Source organism: Peromyscus californicus, unplaced genomic scaffold, assembly GCF_007827085.1.
Source record: "Peromyscus californicus insignis strain IS unplaced genomic scaffold, ASM782708v3 Scaffold_4__1_contigs__length_199733344, whole genome shotgun sequence".
NCBI lineage: Eukaryota > Metazoa > Chordata > Mammalia > Rodentia > Cricetidae > Peromyscus > Peromyscus californicus.
In genome coordinates, this window is record NW_026294562.1 from 807,496 (window position 1) to 814,369 (window position 6,874).

Sequence of the window (6,874 nt, forward strand, 5' to 3'; positions counted from 1 at the left end):
TAGAGCATATGTGGATCAGGAGAAGGAAGAAGACACAGGGAGGTACCCGTGTTTGGTGTGGGATGGAGGTGGCAGTTGCTGGTACCTTTGGCAGAGAAGAGATGAGGAGATGGCAGGCTGCATGGGAAAACGTAGAGATCAGGTTTGGAGCATGTGACCAGAGAAACCACCCAAAGCACTTTTTCATGGAAAGACTTGAGTGAGAAGCATCTTACATTCTGGTTGCAGATCCCAGGCTCAGGTCTACTTCTTGGACTTTGTTTTTTAACACATGGAAAGCACTGGGGAACAGGGATTCACCAAACCACTGCGTTCATAAAGCCAGACCTACCATCCCTGCATGGGAAAGAATAGAGCTACAATCTCCCCAGTTAGATCCAAGGAAGCCATCTCTTGGGTACTGCTAAAACAGACTCCTGAACCCTTCCCTAGAAAAGCTCATGGGGACATGTGCATGTCTAATTCTGGCCCCTGATATCTGTCCTAGAGCAGGCTCAGGACTGTTGTCTTCACTTCAGAATGTAGTTCCCTGCTCACCCTTCCAGCTAAGCAGAATGAAATGCTGGACCTAGAGGGTCTCCATGATGACTTCTCCACACCACACTTAGACAACAGATGAGATGGTGGCAGTGTGATTAACAGTACAGTTTGCAGCTAGGTGATCCTCGTTACACCAGCCTCCCACATTTTCTATCTGGGACCTGGAGGACCGCTGGGCCTTCCTACAGGTCTTTCCCCCATAAGAGAATAGACTCTTCTATTTCTTGTGTGTCGGTGGAGGTGAAACTCCTGGCAGGAGCCATGTGAGCTCTTACTGGTTCTTCCACAGGAAGCCATTGCCTCACAGAAGCTTCCAGGCTGTTTCTGGATGCCTTCCTTTCTTCCAAGGAAAGACTGCTTGTGTAGGACTGTGGCCACACTTTTTCAAGTTGAAATAAATATGCCACTTCATACTTCTCCACCAGATGTCAGGCCAAGGCTGTGTAATGAAGCCAGTCCTAGGCTTTGCCAGGTGGCTGCACTCCAGAGAGAAAGCTTCATGATCTTTGAAGACCTGGCCTTGGGATCTCCTATTTATTTTTTTAATCACCATGATTAAGGGGGAAGGAGATAGAAATCCAACCACATTAAGGAGAGGCACAGGGGCCTGTCCTTTAGGAGTGGATACCATAGAACTCATAGTTGTGTTTTAAAATGGCCACACTTTTCTTTTAATAAAAAAATTTAGACAACATCTTCTTATATAGCTCAAGATATCCTCAAACTCACACAATCCTCTGTGTCAGCCTCCCAAGTGCTAGGATTTATGCACCACTGTGTCCAGCTAACTCTATCTATTCCCCTGTGTGTGTGTGTGTGTGTGTGTGTGTGTGTGTGTGTGTGTGTGTGTGTGTGTGCAGTGCATGTCTGTGGGTGTGTATGTCTGTAGGTATGTGTGTGTGTGTGTATGTGTGTGCATATGCATGTAAAGGCCAGAGGTCAACATTGAGTGTCATTCCTCAGGATGACAGGATGCTTTTCACCTGGATTTTTGAGAAAGGGTCTTCACTTTACATGGAACTTGCTGATTAGGCTAGGCTGGCCAGAAAGCCCGAGGGTCTGCATGTTTGCACCATCCCAGTATAGTTGGCTTTTTAATGTGGAGTCTGGGGGATTGAACCCAGATCTTCATGCTTACAAGGCAAGTGCCTTACCCGACTGAGCCATCTCCTCGGTCCCCTGCACTTACTGACTTTCAGTATCTGCTTTGTCTTATTCTTTCCTGTGCTGTCTGGGGATTTGCTTACTTTATTGTGTTCTTGTCTCATTTCTGACAGTGTCTCTTCTTTCCATTGTTAATGCTGTCTTCTGACTTTTCTTAGGATTGCTGTGTTGCAAAGAATTTTGCCCCATTTTGAGATTTAAATCAGAAACCACATCTTTCCCCCAGAACATTTTTGTGATGTTTTATTAACAAGATTATCAACATAGACACAAAGGCTTCCACAATCCTCTATCAATTAATCCATTTACACATTTCATAAAGCAAATTTATTTTTTAAAAGCATGCTGCTGAATGATTACATGAGGCATCTTAACAGATATTTGGGCTATTACAGAAGATCAGTTTGTAATTCGTATGAAGCACTGGAGACAGCAGTTCTGATTTTGTATCAGCTATCTGAATTGCCAGTTTCCATGTGCACATGTACATAGGATTTCATCTCCATTTGTATCTCATTGGAGATTAAAATCTATGTTCATCCTAATGCTTCTCAATGCCATCTTAGGTCTCCCTGTGCTATTGCAGAATAATGATAGCTCAGGGTTTAGGCTTGCTGAGCCCCACCTCTTCTTACGTGTTGGAGATTAAACTCAGGCCCTCACACATTTGAGGCAGGTATTCTACTACTGTGCTACACCTATAGTGTTCTTTTTATTTTTTACTTTGAGATAAGGTTTCACTAGTTTTCCCAGTCTGGCTTTGAATTCTTTCTATAGCCCAGGCAGGCCTTGAACTTGTGAGCCTCTTGTGCTGAGGCCTTGTATTATATGAATAAATTTTTGGTGGAGAAAATACAAGTCTGATGAGTGCATTTATTCAGCAGCTGTATATTTAACATGGAATGGGAGCTAAAGTAAGTTAGAGAAGTGGAGAAAATGCCCTGTCCCCAAAACTCACAGTGCTGTCTGCTGCATACTGGGCAATGTGTGACCTGCTTTCTGTATTCTGTGATAAGCCTTATAACAACTTCTCACAAAAATGCAAGTAGAGTGTTCGGCCATCCGATCACCAGAGTAGGTCAGCTCAGGCACTCTTTTGACCATTGCCAGTAGTCTATGGTGGAGTTATCTTTGTGGATTTCTGGGGACCTCTCTAGCACTCTGCTTCTTCCTATTCCCATGGAGTCTTCATTTATCATGGTCTCTCCTTGTTCTCCCACTCTGTGCTTGATCCAGCTGGGATCTCCCGCTCCCCTAAGCTCTCTTTCCCCCGACCCTTGCCCTCCATTACCCAACCCCCCCAGTTTGCTCATCTAGATCTCATCCATTTCTCTGTCGCTGGGCGATCCCTGTGTCTTTCTTAGTGTCCTCTTTACTAGGTAGTGTCCCTGGAGTTGGCAATTGCAGTCTGGTTATCCTTAGCTTTACATCTAGTATCCACTTATGAGTGAGTACATACCATGTTTGTCTTTCTGAGTCTGGGTTACCTCACTCAGGATGATATTTTCTAGTTCCATCCATTTGCCTGCAAACCTCATGATGTCATTGTTTTTCTCTGCTGAGTAGTACTCCACTGTGTGTATGTACCACATTTTATTTATCCATTCTTCAGTTGAAGGGCATCTAGGTTGTTTCCAGGTTCTGGCTATTACAAATAATGCTTCTATGAACATAGTTGAGCATGTGTCCTTGTGGTATGATTGAGTATTCCTTGGGTATATGTCCAAGAGTGGTATAGCTGGGTCTTGAGCAAGATTGATTCCCAATTTTCTAATGATAGAACTCTCATCCAGTGACTGATGGAAACAGATGCAGAGATCCATGGCCAAGCCCTAGGTGGAGCTCCAGGAGTCCAATTGACAAGAGAGAGGAGGGATTATATGAGCAAGAGATATTGAGACCATGATTGGAAAAAACACAGGGACAAATAGCCAAACTAGCAGAAACACATGAACTGTGAACCAATAGCTGAGGAGCCCCCATGGAACTGGACTAGGCCCTCTGGATAAGTGAGACAGTTGATTAGCTTGAACTCTTTAGGAGGCCCCCAGGCAGTGGGACTGGGACCTGTCCTTGGTGCATGAGCTGGCTTTTTGGAACCTAGGGCCTATGCTGAGACACTTTGCTTAGCCTTGGTGCAGGGAGGAGGGGATTGAACCTGCCTCAACTGAATGTACCAGGCTGGGCTGACTCCCCAGGGGAGACCTTGCCTTGGAGGAGGTGGGAATGGGAGGTGGACTGGGGGGTAAGGCTGGGGGGTGGGAGGAGGGAGGACAGGGGAATCTGTGGCTGATATGTAAAATGACTAGAAAATCTCTTATATAAAATAAAATAATGAAAAAATGCAAAGTAGAAACTTTGAGAGAAGTAAAATTGCCTGTGGCCACACGCCTAGTAAACAAGGGCCTTGGCATTTGTCACAGTTACGTTTTCTCAATTTGACGCAAACATAGACATACCTGCCAAGAGGGGATCTCACTTGGCAATTTGCCTCCTGTAGGCATGTCTTTGGGGGCATTTTCTTGATTGATGATGGCTTACAGCCACTGTGGGTGATGTCATCCCTGGGCAGGTGGAACTGGGCTGTTAAGAAAGGTGGCTGAGCATACTCTTCTTAAAAAGCAACTCTTCTTCATGGCTTCCTTTTCAGTTCCTGCCTCCAGGTTTCTGCCTTGAGTTCCTGCCAAGACTTCCCTCAATGATGAACTGTATGTAACCTTAAGCCAATTAAACTGTTTCAGTCCCCAGCAGATTTTGGCTAGTGATTTTTCACAGCAACAGAAAGCAAACCAGAACAATATTCAAACTGAGATTTCTTTATAATACCCATATTTTTTCCTCTTTTGGTGATTTTTAAAATTCCAGAAGTCTAAAGACTAGAACCAGCCACATACCCCATTTTCTGTGTATGTATCTGGAAACTTTCTCCCGATCTGCCTAACATTGGGCTAATTCTCCATCCACTGATGTTATGTGTGAAGTTTTCACATACATTTTGTTTGAAGATGAAGTCTTTGGATACGGCAACAGAGTTAATAGAAAACGAGGGTTTCCATTCCAGTTGAAGCAGCATGGACAGCAAAAGAACTGGCAGTAATTAGAAAAGCCAGAAGAAAAGTAACTCTGAGCTGGGGCTTTAGCTTAGTTGGTAGAGTGCTTGCCTAGAATGCATGAGGCCCTGGGTTTGATATTCAGCATGCACAGACTAGATGTGATAATACACTCCCAGAATCACAGTACTGGGAAGGTGGATCAGGCGTCAAGGTCATCCTTGGCTACATACCAAGTTTAAGGCCAGCCTCAGCTACATGAGACCATGTCAAAAAAGTCTGTGTGTCTGTGTGTCTGTCTGTCTGTCTGTCTGTCTCTGTCTCTGTCTCTCTCTGTCTCTGTCTGTCTGTCTGTCTGTCTCTCTCTCTCTCTCTCTCTCTCTCTCTCTCTCTCTCTGTGTGTGTGTGTGTGTGTGTGTGTGTGTGTGTGTGTGTGTGTGTGTGTTAATTTGAAGGCACTGAAGAACCATCAGAGCAACAGCTTCTCTCCTTTTCCAGTTTAACAGAACACTGGGCATCAGCTGAGAACCCTGGCCTATAATCATGCTAAGCCAAGGAAAATGTGAAGTCAAGTGTGCCAGAAGAAGTCAGAGTTAAGGGTCAAAGTTCTGAAAAGTTGGCTACAATGAGGGGAGGTGACTGCATCCTGAGATTTCCACAAGAGTGAGAAACCAAGGAACACACCAGTAATCAGGACTATAAATTTCTGAGCAGAGATCTGAAGTTTACAGATGCTGAGGAGAGAGAAACTGGAATTCATTCTCCCTCAAATTGGGAAAGACTCGGTAAATGGCTTCTGTTTTCTAGTGTGATTTCAGAAGGACTATTCTCTGGGAAAGATGGCAGAACTGAAATATATGTCCTAGACATTTCCCCAAACTAACTCTCAGTGGAACAAGGTAATCTTTTGGATTGCCTAAACAAAATGTCTTAACCATTTTTGTTAACATAATGTCCATTTGCAATAAAAATTTATGAAAAACATGAAAGGACTGGATGTGAGCTAGAGACTAAAGAAACAATGTCAATAAAAGTGAACCAATAAGTGATTCAGATAATGAAGTTGTCAGAAAATGGCCTTTAAATAATAATAAGTTCAAGGAAATAAAAATAAAAGTGGAGAGTTTAAGCAGAGACCCGAATTCCCCTTCTTGGCCAACAGAGATTCTAGAATGGAAACAACCCCAGTGTCTTGAGTTAGGAATAAATAATAATAAAGACGGCAAAGCAGAACCAGTGAAGTTGAACATAGGGCAATAGAAAGTATCCAGGAAGTGTGTGGAGTATGAAATAGAGAAAGCAGACTGAAGCACACAAGATAAACTGCAGAAAAGGTGCAGTGTGTACATATCCAAAGACTCAGAGCCTAAGACAAAAGCCACATTTCAGAAATACTGCTCAAGAATTTCCAACAAGTAATGAGCCATATAAAATAAAAACTTCAAACATCATAAATGAAGAGAAAAATGATGTTTAGGTATATCAAATTAAAAAACTCAAACCCCCCAAAAATGAAGAGAAGTTAAGGGAACTTTAAAGAAGTCTTTAAGGAAACTGTGTTAGAATGGTGGCTGACTTTTTCAACAACAGCCATGCAGGTCAAAAGTAACATCCTTAAAGTCGAAAGAAATGGATTATAGCTAGAATATAGGCCTGTATAGCAGCCAAAGTATTTTCACAAATGCAGACAAAATTAAAGTGTTACAAGAAAAATAGAAGCAGAGGGACTCTGAAAGCTAGCAGGTCTGCTTTGCAGGTAAGATGAGAGGTTGTGCTAGAAACAGGAGACTCAAGCGGAAAGCACAGAAATGTAGAAAGGAACCAACAGCTGGGTGATGAATGGAAATGAACGTTGACTGCTTAAAATAGTGAAAATAATAATTGGTATGTGGTACAATTTAAAATATATGGAAACATAAAATGTTTAACATCAATAACACTAAAGAAGGGGAGGCTAAATAGATACTGATGTTGCCATGAGTTCATACTTTTGAGATTAACTGACGAGAGTCAGTTAATATTTATTCCAATAAGTCAGATGTGTGCATTTATCCCTAGATGTTCAACTGAGCCAAAAGTAAAGAAAACTTTGGACATTTGGCTTTGATGTTGGGGACTGA